Source organism: Equus caballus, chromosome 3 (assembly GCF_041296265.1).
Source record: "Equus caballus isolate H_3958 breed thoroughbred chromosome 3, TB-T2T, whole genome shotgun sequence".
Taxonomy (NCBI): Eukaryota; Metazoa; Chordata; class Mammalia; order Perissodactyla; family Equidae; genus Equus; species Equus caballus.
The window spans coordinates 31,059,069-31,071,451 of record NC_091686.1 but is presented as its reverse complement, the minus strand read 5'-3'; the positions used below and the strand labels follow the sequence as shown (position 1 = coordinate 31,071,451).

The following is a 12,383-nucleotide window of genomic DNA, read 5'->3' as shown; positions in this document are numbered from 1 at the left end:
CCAATTATGGATGCTTTTATGTGTGGACATGATTTAGTTTCCAGCTAATGGTCATTTCAGTAAATAGGGCTTGGGCAATTGGATATCCATGTGGAGAGAATGGTGAATCTTGACCCTTACCTCACACCATACACAAAATGTGAAAGGTAGAAGAGCAAAGGCTTTAGAAGAAAACATAAGAGGACATTTTAATTCAGCTTACAGTTAACGTTTGTGTGCACTTTAATATATTATATGTAATATAAAATATATAAAATGGTATAAAAATATAAAATGTAATTATATATGTGAAGTGCATAAAACATACATAATACTTAAGCAAAAATTTTAATAAGTGTACAGGCGTCTAAGTAAAGTTCACTCAGTATTTTGAAGACGGCTTATGTCTAAGAAGTGATTAACAAAGAGCCCCACAAGGGACTCTGAAGTTGCCTGCCTGAGAACCACGGTCAGCTCACCAGACAGCCCTAAAGACAACTGGACCTACTCAGTCCTTCCCTAGCTACACCCCAGTAGGACATGCACAGACCCCAAAGTGATTGTAGGACCAAGATGGCAGGAGAACATTCAGGAACCCACCAGGCCGTAATGGCCCCAGACATTGGTGAGCATCTCTTACTCTTTTCTCCATCTGGTTAAAATGCTCTATTCTCTAAATACTTTTTTTGTCTTTGAAGATGAGGAGTGGTGTCAGCTTTGGTTTTCAGTACTCATGGGAGATAGTTCACACAGCGAAGAAGCAAATCCGAGGCTAGCGCTTGGGCTTCCAGCAACCTGTGCAGAGACTTCCCTGTCCTCTCGAGCAGAGACAGCTTGGGGCATGCCCTTTCCAACGGTGAGCTCCTGCAGAGTGGGGATCTTGCCTCTGATTCCCTAAAATGCCCAACACCAGATCTTTCATAAATTGAAAGCACTATAAGTAGACATTAAATTTGGAGATTATTTCTGTCTAGAGAATAAAATCCTGAGGGGAGAAGATGAGAGCGTACATGTGTCTGAGGCGCTCACAATAAGAACAGTGACTAGCTCTTCTCTATTCTCACCAAGAGAAAGGAAAGTGAATTGAGTTGTAGTTCAAATGGCAGCAATGATAGAATTCCTAAATGGATGGCAGTCTTCTTTTTCTGAAGATCCTCAAAGGTTTTGAGCAGCTATAGTTCAGGATGCCCGCACAATCCAGAAAACATTTTGAAGGAACTCCACCCTCCCCACCTCCCGCTGAAAAGACTGATACTAGGATGCCGTTTGTGTCAGGTGATCCCAGCTTCCTTGGCCACATCTGACTGAACCCAGAAGTGGCATCTGACTCGCAAGTAACTCACAGGCTACTTCATAAACAATCGGATGATTTCTCTAAGAATTTTGACTCAGAGGAACAGAGGCTGGAACCAGAGAGTAAAGGGTCCTCCAATCCTGTTTCTGAGCAGTTGATCATAGGGTGGCCATTTTTTGTCATGCGGACACTAATGAATAGATGAGTAGAGAAGCAAATAATGGACTCACTGACAGAAAAACAGAGATCTCAGGGCAGTCAGAGACAAAAGTCAGACTAGGAAGCGTCCTTGGTCTCTGGCTGGTCTCCTGTCCTGCTCCCATCCCCACGAGGTTCTCTGCGCTTCTTGTGTGGGGATGCTCTGTGCCTGTCCACACCTCATCTTCCCCAGCCATCTTAGTGGGCTTCTGCTCCTAGCCACCAAAGGCGCCACCAACACCCTGGTGGGTGGCTGCCATTCTCAGCAAGCAAACATGGTTCTTTTGATGAAGATTTGGCTTCCCTAGATGTTTCCTCAAGTATCTTTTTCCTTTTCTCTTTTACATCTTGCTATGGAAAATCTCAAACATCTATTAAAGCAGAGAGAAGAGAGTAATGAACCTCATGTGCCGCCATCAGCCTTCAGAGATCTTCAACTCACGCCCCCATTGTGTTTCATCTACACCCGCTTCTCCCCATTCCTGTGTTATTTGGAGCAAATCCCAGACATATCACTGCATCTGTAAATATTTCAGTGTGTATCTCTAAAAGATAGACTCTTTTTAATAAAATACAATCAAAGTCCTTTCTTGCTCCAACTAACATTAACTTCTTCCGACAATTACTGTGTTTTATTTTCATGCCAGATGCTTTGCTAAAAGTATGTGCATGTTCTCTCTCTTACGGAGAGAGAGAGTCCATACTCGCTGTGGTAAAGCACAGTGACAGAGGGTCTATTAAACTCCTCTGTGTGTTACAAGAATTTTCTCAGTTAAATGTTTCAGGCCACCCCCCATTGCTCAAGAGGCGAGGAAATGCAAAACCCAAATGTGGAAATAGTTCAGCAATAATAAAGAATGGAAGCTCGACAGCAGAGGAACACGGTCTGAGTGAGGAGCGCTGGCACCCCAGGCAACACGGTTCTTGATCCAGGAGAGCAGATACAGATGTCCCCCTAGTCAGTATGACCCACGCCCCCAGGGAAGCACCAGGATGGAAGGAGAGCTATGTGCCCGGAGGGCTGCCATCTGTGGGTCCCATTCCACCTAGAGGAAAGGGCCCTACAGGTGCAAGGGATGAGCCAATGGGCACAAGTGGGAAACAATATTCACTGCATACTCTGGCAGGACTTGCTCCCCCTTCCCTCCCAGGGCACGCTCTTCTGTGTTGACTCATTTCCTACGAGAAGTTTCCATGTGTTGCTGCAGGCACACACGAGGCACTGAGTAAATGACTTGTGAGGAAGATGCCCGGCCAGGTCTGGCTCTGGGGGGCCGGACAGTCCGCCATCTTGACTGTGTTCTTCCTGCAGCCCCTCGAATCTGCCAAATAGACGTACACACGAGTGCAACTAAAAGAGTCATTTTTAAGGAAGAAGAAGCTCAAATAACAAAACGTGCCTTTTTCTCTACAGAAAGACAAAAACGTGCCTTGCTTTCCCTACAAAACAAAATGAAAACATGTAGCGACTGAAGACTGACGGGAAAACAATGCAGTTGGGCAGTGGCTCTCAAAACTGCGTTCCTGGGAACCAAGAACGTTTGACTGATGCTGCGGGAGATCCAGCAATGTATCAAGTATTTCCTTCTAAACAATAAAGACTTAGACAGCCTGAGGAATCTATTAATTACGTTCTGTTTTGTATATTAGAGTTCCTGCCTAAGATTTTGCTTCGAAAAAAAAGTTTTCTGTTACAAAGAAGTTTGAAAATCACTGCCTTAGGGAACTGATGAAATAAATATTACATTAGATGATGAGAGAAAAACAAAAACCAAGGAGCAAATAGGCCCACGTCCCTTTTTCTCTAAACGCCAGGCGTCGATGCTTTATTTCATCTGACATTAGCATCTCTCCTTCAGTTGTGTTTCTCTCTTTAAAAAATGCAGGAAAAAGCAAAACACATTTTTACACTGCGTTTGACGAGATAACTGGAAATCGTTTAATTTTGAGAAACCAAAGAGGTTTTCTGTAGAGACACGCATTTGACCAGAAACATTTGAATCTGGTTGAAGAATGACTGTTTTTAGGAACAATAGTATGGTCTGCTCTAAAGACTTTGGAATTTGGATTATGCAATTTCGCAAATTTGCAGAAGTGGGGAATTCAGTGAAGTGGGGCAGGTTCTGAGCTACTCCTAACTTGTAGGTAAATTCTGTAACTTCTGAGTCCCAGTTTCCTTATCTGAGACCAAGGGGATTGGACTAGAGCAGCAGTTCTTAATGCTGACTACACATTGGAGTCACTCGGAAACCTTCAAAAACTACTGAGGATCTGGGGTCCCACACGCGGAGATTTTTCTTGGGTGGGGCCCAGGCAATTTGTGTCTCTAAAAACTGCCCCAGATGATTCTAATGAACAGGCAGGGCTGAGAACTGCTTGAGAGGACTACAAAGGTCCCCTCCCAGCGTTATGACCAAATGTTAAAAAGATCTTCGCGATCCATTCGAACTTGTGTTGGGTTCTAATGGGTAGAGACCTGGTGTCGGGTGTGCCAAAGGATGCCGTCCGTGGGGAACCCTGAGAATTCTTAGTGCTATGCTCAAGGAGTTCAGAGGGGTTACTAAGCAGCGGGATACGTTTGCCAGTGAAATCACAGGGCTTTCTCCTGGAGGTCATCTTTTTCATCACCTCAACAGAAATCCCACACCTGTTAAGCAGTCATTCCATTCCTCTCCCACCCCCAGCCCCTGACAACCACTAATCTACTTTCTGTCTCCATGGATTTACGATTCTGGACATTTCATATAAATGAAGTCACAGAATATGTGGTCTTCCATGTCTAACTTTCGTTTAGCATAGTGTTCTCAAGGCTCATCCATGCTGTAGCGTGTATCAGTACTTTGTTCCTTTTTATGGCTGAATAGTATTCCATTGTAGGGATATACCACATTTTATTCATCTAGTCATCCACTGAGCAACATGTTTCCACCTTTTGGTTATTGTGACTGATGCTGCTATGAATACTCATGTACAAGTTTTTGCACGGACTTATGTTTTCATTCTCTCTGGTAGATCCCAGGAGTGCAATTGCTAGGTCCTATGGAGAGTCTCTGTTTAAGGTGGCGTGGGTTTAAGTCATTCATCAACATGCACATAGCACCGTGCTGCATCTTCCAAACACATGATGCTGTGTACTGGTGCCAGCTTCCCGGAGCCCGCTGCCTCCTGGTCCCACGTGACGGGAAGGCGATATTTGAGAATGAGGCTTCCCTCTTTGAACAGCATGAGGGGTTGGGAAGGAGAGAGATCTATGAGAGCCTCATCTCCTTCAAAACCTTTGACTAACCCACTTCGAGCAGCCTCCTTTTTCCCAATTTGCATGGGGCATTGCTCAGGTTAATGAAGAAACCAGACAGACCCCCCTGGAGCTCGTGGAGAAGAAGCCCTCCTCCCCACAAGGCCCTTGCAGCCGTGTCTAACTAGAGACAGTGCATCTTTAATCTCTGAGCTGTGGGAAAATCGACACACTTGGTTAGGCTCCTGATGCTAACACCCGCTACAAATAAGGACAAGAGAAACCTTCTGCTTTCATTACAAGGGATTTGTACAAATTCATACACGGCATTGACTTACAGCTTCTAATTTATATTTAAATCCCAAGTGTCTTAGTCAGAAGAAAGTGCTCTAAATCCGTCGTCTGTGTCTGCACCATTGATTCCTGCTTCAAACAGACTCCATGGGCCCAATTGTAATTCCCATCGGCACATCCACATATTTCTTTCCTGAGATGGCTTATGGAGTTTCTGAGAACATCAGAATCCCACAGGGAGAAGAGATGGGGATGAGAATCATTCCCTTGGGAATCAGACCCGACGAGAGAAGGAGGATTAGGAAAATCATTCTCCGTCCCTTCTGCGCTCTGATCCCAGAGTGGAGTAGCAACGGAAGTCTGTTTGGGGAGAGAGGTGCCCCAGTGACAGGCTATCACATTGAAAAAGACAAATATGGGAAAGTTACTCATGTTTAATGCCACATGAAGCTCTACCGCCTATTGGCTGTGTGACCTTGGACAAGTCACTGAACCTCTCTGTGTCTTGATTTTCTCACCTAAAAAATGAGAATAATAGTAGGATCTACCCTCATAGGATTATTATGATGACGGAGAATATTTATAAATGTTTAGATGAATACCTGACACATAATTAGCAATATATGCACATTGTTATAATGAAGACAGACAAAATGAACAAAGAAATGAAGTTTGTTACAGGGTGCATCATTACAAGGAACATGAACAAAGAAATAAAGTTGGTTCTTTTTAGGTCTTTTTGTTCTGATAGCTTAGTCTCTTGCTAAATAATATTTCTGCCAACATAAAGTTCCCTTGATGTCTAAATCACTTAGAGTTTGTGTCACTTATAATCAGAAGTGTCCTGACCAATACTTTTTATTGCCTAATTATATCTGTGATGTGACTTAGGGTTTCTCACCCTCAGCACTATTGACGCTCTGGGTTGGATAACGATTTGTTGGGTAAGGCCGCCCTGTGCGCCGTAAGATGTGGCGCAGCATCCCTGGCCTCTCCCCACCAGATGCCAGAAGCAGCCAAGTCACAACAGTCAAAAGTGTCTCCAGACGTGGCCAGATGTCCCAGTGGTGTGTGCGTGCATGCGTGTGTGTGTGTTGTGTCTGTGAAGTCCTTCCTGGCTGAGAACTGCTAATCCAGCTAACCTGGGTCAGGGGCTCCGTATAAGAATCTGCCCTGTCAAGAGCCGCCCACGGCTGCCCGAGGACAAGATTCATCAGCAAGCTGGCCCCAGACTCAAGTCTCACAGGAAAACACTGAAATAGCATAATAACATTTTGCGGAGTAAGTGAATCAGACACTGCCAGGAAAACATTCAAGGGTAAAACTAAAGACTATAATTATTACGAAAATTATTGATGTAGTTTTCATTACTCTAGAATTTTTGAATTAGCAACTGATAATCCCTCCTATAAAAGAAGAAAGGTGGTTTTTCTTGCTTCCCATTCTTCCTGACACTTGTCCGCCTCTCACTTTTCAATAAACACATCTCATGCCTGAGTGCGCCACAAACAGACCCGGGTCCCGCAGCTGGGCTCTCGCTCCACCATCCCTCCAAGGGGCAGGGACTCAAAAGGAGGCGGCCCTGTTACCCACGGGGCTTTCTCAATGGGCCTCAGAAAATTAGAACAGGGGCATTTTCCATTTATCTGGGGTCCATTTTCCCCTTCCAATTTGCTAAACTCTCGCTACTCACAGTGTGGTCCTTGGGCCAGCAGCACGGGCACTACCTGTGACCTAGTCGGAAACGCAGAATCTGGGGCCCCATCTTGGACCTTTGGAATCAGATCCAGGGGATTCAGTGAGATGCCAAGTTTGAGAAGTCTGCTCTTGACCTCTCTGCTTACTCTCAGAGCTGTCCTTGCTGCCTGACTCGGAGGGACAGAGGGACCAGGAATACAGGCACCCTCTGCACTCAGCACCCCCAGCCTCGAAACCTGCAAACACCCTCTCCTGTTCTCGTCTCTCCTCTGCCTAGATGGGCTTCTCCCTCCTGCTCAATGTGAACTCCACCCCCTGGATCCCATCCCCTTCGACTCGTCCACTCCTGCCCTTCTCTGCTGGTCAAATTTCCCTCCTCTCAAGGTTCATGACTCTCCAATTAAAAAAAAAAAACACGCACAACAAAGAAAAAGCAACCCTCAGGTCTACTGCTCTCATTCCCTTCGCAAGAGGGGCCTGTATTTCTTCATCTCCCATTGTGCATTTAAGAGTATTAAATATGTCGAAAGTTGCTCTGAGGGCTTGGGAGCACAAAAATAAGCATTGTGAATTTATTTGCAATCAAGGAACAATGTAATTGGTCGTTGTTGAGATGTAATTACGGGAGAAAACAGACTGTTCAAGAGCGCTCCTCGGCTCTGTTGAACAGGTGCCAAGGAGGTTTTTTAATGAAACCCACAGGTAACAGGCAAGACACTCCACCCTCAGTGTGTGGCTGCTTTAACCTGGGCTGCGACAGCCGACAGCCGCGGGAGGGACGGACGGTCAAGGGAGGGGGGTCCAGAGGCTGTAATTTGAATACGGAAAACAGGAACTCTCCCAGAGATAACGAATTTTAAATGAAAAAGTGAAGTTTTCCAGCTTGATTTTTCCCTCTCTAGTGACAGTGTGGGACAGTGGGAATTGTCAGGTAGCATGGGAGAGTATGTGGGCGATGGAGAGAAGCTGAGAGAGAGCGCTAGTGGGAGAGGGCGGTGCAAGAAAAGAAGGCATGAAAAGACATATAAGAAAGAGTTAGAGAGACAGAGAAAGAAGAGAAACAGACGAGAGAGGGAAAGAGAAAGGAGAGAGAAATAAGAAAATAAAGACTGGAAAGAGAGATGTGGAGAGAAATGGGCGGGGGAGAGAGGGAGAGGAGAAGATAGGGGTTGGTTTAATGGCTCGATTTCACTTTTCTTAAATAAGAAAATCTGGGCAAATGGCAAGCTCTGTTCCAGCGTTCTCAGTATTCCCAGGGGCCAGTCCAGCAGGAACTGCGAATGGAAATTTCCGTATCCATAGGAACTCCGTGGTTGAAGCCTCCCGTCTAACGAACCGCTTGGAGCAAGTGCAGATGGAGAAACTGGGGATTCGGTGACTAAGCCTGGGACCCCTGGGAAGAGGAGCGACAGTGACCACTGCCACCACCCAGAAAAGAAGCTGGTGGGTCCTGGGCCCTGGGCCCTGGGCGTTGCCTCTGCATTAACTACCATGAAGTCTAATCTTTTTGCTCTGTTTCTAAAATCAGTGCATTAGGCAAAATTAGATGTAATGAAAATGACCCTTAGACATCTCCAAAAGAGTCTGTACCTTAGGCTCTCGTGGCCCTGGGAGGGCTGCTCTGTTTTCTCCCTTGTATGAAAAATCCACGTGTGACTCCAAGAACGAACAGCCAGACTCGTATAAACTGGATGTTTCATTAGCCCCGTAAGTCCTTCCGAGGTAGGGGTTTGGGTCCCCTTAACTCATCTGTTTGTCGCCTTTACCGAATCCTAAATCAGGGCACTCTTTGAGGCGATATTCAAGAAGAGGCTGTGATTCAGGGAACCAAGCACAATTTGTGGCCCCTAAGCCTCCGGTGACCTCGTGTAAAGTTTGTGTTTATAATGCATCGCGGAGGGCCTGCCCACGGCAAGGGACTTGTAACAGGGACCATAACAGGGATGGTGGCTGTTAACTTTCTGGCCCCAGAGGGAGCCAACTGGCCAAGGGCCACCTGAACAGAATCTCTTCCTATTTGGCTGTAGGGTTCCGCGTAGACACACACTGGAAACAGCACCTTGCTAACATCCGCCACTCTGGACGACACTTATTCTTCATGTGTCACAGATGTCGTGATCGTTGAGGATGAAAGATGGGCCATTCCTGGAGGCAGGCATTCTGGATATCCCTGAACATGAGAAATCCATTACTTTGTCTCCTCTGTCAATAATAGCAGCTTCTGAATGGAAACAGAGTCCCTTGACTATTAGGTTTCAGGGACGATCATAAGTAACTTGATGCCACACACAGACACACTTGCACACACGTGCACGCACACACACTCGTGCACACACATGTGCATGCGCGCACACACACACACACACACACACCCATTTTGCAGGAAGGGAGTATTTCCAAAGTGAGTCAACATGTGGTGGTGTTGCTGTGGAGTGCAAGTAAAAGAGGAAGAAACCGTCACAAACAAAACAAAAGGTACGCTTCCTTCTGTGACCTGTGTGCAGCCCTATACGTTCTGCAGGCAGAGCACGGGTGGGAGATTAGTGTAATTTAAGCCCCAAGGAAGAGAGGAGACCTGAAGTCACCGCAGTGTGGTGTGGACCCTCCAGGAAGAAAAGAGAAGAAAGTGATGCCCCGGGACAGCGAGGTCCAGGCTCATTAGCAGGTGCAGGTGACAGGTGGGCGCCGCTTTCTTCTAGTATAAGAAGCAGCTAGAAAAGAGGCCACTGCGGGGGTTCACCACCCCAGAGTTGCTGGAACTGGCTGTAGGATGGGGATTGGGCTGAACTGAGCCAATGCAAAGAGCAGGGTGCAAACACGCCTATTTTCTGAAATCCATGCTCTGCAGACTAACAGTAACAAAATGAATATTAGTGGAATGGTGATAATAGAAGCTAACATTTGCATACTTCCTCCATGTCACGTGCTGGGCTGATTGCTCACCCCGTGAGGTGGGTTCTCCTATGAGCTCCAACTGACTGGTGAGGAAACTGAGGCACGGGGCAGTCCGATCACTTGCCTAGGGCTGCAGAGTCAGGAAGCGAACGCACAGGATTCACACCCGGGTTTGTCAGAGTCTAGAGTTTGTCGCTACCCCCTCTTGGCTGTGTCCATGACCACAGAGGGGCCCGCCTTCCCAGGGGGACCGTGAGAAAGCTTCATACCCTCACCACTCACTGTCCCTATCTGCACAGTGCCAAGCCCTCTCCCAGGGGAAGCATTTCCCTGGGCCATGTGGGTATGGTTTAAGAACAGGAAAGGATACACCGCTAATTTTCTACGTAATGGCCGGAAGGTTTTCAACTCAATTTTTGCCTCCCTTTTTCCATGGGTATGATGGGGGAGGGTCCTGTTGACTTCTTTATTATCATTATCCACATTGTCTAAGCACACCAAGCCTGTGCTGAATTTATAGGAAAAGGTGCCGTCTCCTCCTGTTTTCGCTGGCCCTTCCTATGTACCCCACACTCCCGTTGTATCGCTGCCAAGAGGCCCCTGCAGCCGCTAGCAGCTTCTGTGTATGTGCCTCTTCTGGCAGTCAGCAGAGTGACCAGTGGCTAGTGAATGGGGTGGGGCAAGGGGAGGTGACTGTCCAGCACTCCCGGGAGAATTCCCTGCGCAGGCTTCTGGCATGCCACACCTGAGGACGCAGAGGGGCACTTTGATGCAGTAGCTGTCTTGATACAGCATAGCTCAGGGGTCGTTAGAGGGTTTGGGAGAGGCCTAAGGCTGGGAGGGGCGTAGAAGGAAGCTCAGGGATGGGGTTAGAGTCCAGAGAGGGGAGCTCATGAACTAGAACCCAAACAGAATTTCCAGCCCCTTCTCTGTGGTCATGAGCCCCTGGATTCCAGGTGGGCAACAAGCGACGAGGCATCTTTTCTATCTGCTCCTGCTGGCTCCCTCTGCATCTCGACATTCCGCAGCTGGCCTTAGAGGCTTCCGCTGCAGTTTCTGGTCCAGTCCCACAGAGCATGGAGCATTTTAGTTCCCATCTAAATGGTGTGGCCCTTGGGATCCCACCTCACTGGGGTCCCCACTATGTATGTGAGCCCTTTCACGGGTCTAGAATCCCACCTCTGCTCTGTCCCAAGTGCCAGGTCCTTCCCCAGACCGTGACCTTGTCCTCTGTGTACCCAGGAGTCCAGTCCGAGTGGGGCGGGCCCTCCGCCATTGTCAGCTAGGACTCTGCGCAAATGCAGAAACCAGTGGAGCTCAGGGGATGAAAAAGGGGAAGGGAATTTAAAGGTACTTTGATAAACTGCAATTTAAAATGCCCATACCTTTCCGAACAGGCATTGGGCGAGATTATCCTACAAAAACCTTCATCCGTGTGCACAAAGATACACATTCAAGCGTTTTTATTGCCGTGATATTTATAAAAGGGAAAATCAGGAACCACCAAATTGTCCATCGATAGGGGATTGGGCAAACTGTGGGACGCCTGAGAAACAGAACACCATCCAGAGCCATTAACCTGAATGAGGGAGTTAATTGTTTGGCATTATTGATCAGAAGGGAAATCTGTTGTATTGGACAATGCAAACACCTTGGGCTTACTTAGTAGGAATAAAATGTGTTGAGTTAATGAAATTGGGAGGATGTGGGCCATTCAGGGGCACATTTGAAGGCAGAGCTGAGTTAAGGAGGAGATTCTCGAATCTTGAAGTTCCTAGACTGCAGGAGCCAAGGACACAGATGGAGTTCAACAACCTGGTGTGTGTGGGGGGAGGGCGGGACTGATCTGGCTGGCTCTGCTCCCAGCTGCCCTGGTCAAAACCCCCTCCTGAGGTTAAAGGTGTGTAAATGAGACAAGTCAAGTGAAAGTTCAGCATACCGTCTCTAGAGGCAGAGCAACTCCTTCCTGTGGGGCTCCTACATAGAGGAGGGTTGGGTGGAATTTGTGGGTGGTGGGTGGCTGTGCCGTGGACAGCGGATAAGGTCATGGGAGGATCATCTTGGATCAGATAGAAAGGCTGTGGAAACCCCGGATGCTGCTGACATGCTCGAAGTTACCACTCATGTAAGTGAACCAAGAAGATGTGACGCCCCGTCTCATTCATTCCAGCTGGAAGGAACCTTAGCCTGGGAGACGGAGGAACCCATTTTCCTGAAGGCTTCTGTGAATTGTCTTGAATTATGAAACCTTATGGAGGGTTTCTCTACCCTTTGCTGCCACTAAGAAAGGCCAAGATCGCGCAAAGCAGGTAGCAAAAGCAAAAGGGGAAAAAATAAAGATAACAGCAACAGTAGCCTATATTTACCGAGTGATTATGCACCAGGCATTGGGCTAAACTCCCGACGTGCATTATATCATTTGATCCCCACCACAGCCTGAGGAAATAAGGAGCATTATTTCCCCCTTTTTCTGGAGAAGGAAAAAGGTATAAATCCTAGTAAAATTGGGACACAGTACACATAATGTGATCCCAGCTTTGTAAATAAAACGTTAGCATGTTCTGCTTTGGTGGTCTGGGTTCGGTTCCTAGGCGTGGACCTACACCACTCTGTTAGTGGCTATGCCACGCTGGCGGCCCACATACTAAAAAGCAGAGGAAGATTGGCACCGTTGTTAGCTAAGGGTGAATCTTCCTCAGCAAAAAAAAAAAAAAAAAAAAAAAAAAAAAGTAGGACTTGATAGATGCAAAGGGAAAAGTCACCTGGAGAAGTTTAACCAAAATGTTAACA

The 12,383-nt window shown here is 47.0% G+C and overlaps 1 protein-coding gene across 1 annotated transcript in view; it reads right to left on the bottom strand.

Annotated features, from left to right (window-relative positions):
* CDH13 (cadherin 13) overlaps window positions 1-12,383 on the bottom strand; it is a 993,386-nt gene that overhangs the window by 102,317 nt on the left and 878,686 nt on the right.